Here is a 1,157-nt window from a genome sequence, read left to right as displayed (position 1 = left end):
AGTCGGAGTTTGCGGAAATCATCCATCAAGATGTCCTTCGTACCTCGGGGCAGTTCTACCTCAGAAATCAACCGTCCAACAGTGACATCGACACAATGCTACAAATGCAGGATGACAACGCCCGTTCTTTCATGACTCCCACGATAGACGGCGGCTTCATCCACGCTCCGGTCCCTTGAGTCGAGTTGTCTAGTTCTGAAACATCGATTGGCTCATGTTGTAATTAAACTTTAATGAACTTGTAGTATGTCTCTTTGGTTTCGAGAGTCGTTCAACTTAGATGTAATCGATGCTATTAATGTCTTGCTTTTCTCTTCCGATCGTTCTGTTGCATACTTATATATTGCTTATGTATTGTCTGTGAATTGGTACTAACATTTCGTTTGGCTAGTGCATAGCGATGCCGACGTATGTCGTGTACAAGGGTAAGGTTCCTGGAGTCTACGATGACTGGGAGGAGTGTCAGAGACAGGTTCACCGATTCAGCGGTAACAGTTACAAAGGGTACACCACTAGGGCCGAGGCCGAATCTAGATACGCCCGCTATCTAGCGGGAGAGGGGAGGGAGCGTTGGAGGAACCGGATGAAGACAAGTTTCATCGTGATGATGCTCATCGTGATGACCGCGGCTCTCTTCTATGTGATGGTAGTTTAGATGATCGATATCGACTTGTAATGTGAAGACAGACTCGCTACTCACGGTCTCGAGACTTGTAATATAATGTTCTATCTTTGTTCGGTCTTTTCAATTCGGAGACTAATATGATGAATTGTATTCGGAGACTAATATGATGAATTGTATTCAAAGACTATACATTTGATGAATCTGTTGTTGATGTGTGCTGTCTATATTTTGTCAAACTATACATTTTGTAACCTGTGCAAAAAACAGAAAATAAAAAAATAAAAAAAACCTAATATTCATACTAATGGCGCATCACATGACAGTGCGCCATTAGTATGACAGTGCATACTAATGGCGCATCACTGGGCAGTGCGCCATTAGTATGCCGCGGTTACTAATGGCGCATCCAGAGGTGGTGCGCCATTAGTATGCCAAAGCACCTGGGTATACATGGCCCCTGGGAGGCATACTAATGGCGCACCCTGGCATATACTAATGGCGCACCCGAGGTGCGCCATTAGTATACCAGATA

The sequence above is a fragment of the Triticum aestivum genome, chromosome 3B (genome assembly GCF_018294505.1).
Source record: "Triticum aestivum cultivar Chinese Spring chromosome 3B, IWGSC CS RefSeq v2.1, whole genome shotgun sequence".
NCBI lineage: Eukaryota > Viridiplantae > Streptophyta > Magnoliopsida > Poales > Poaceae > Triticum > Triticum aestivum.
Note: the sequence above shows the minus strand (reverse complement) of the source record.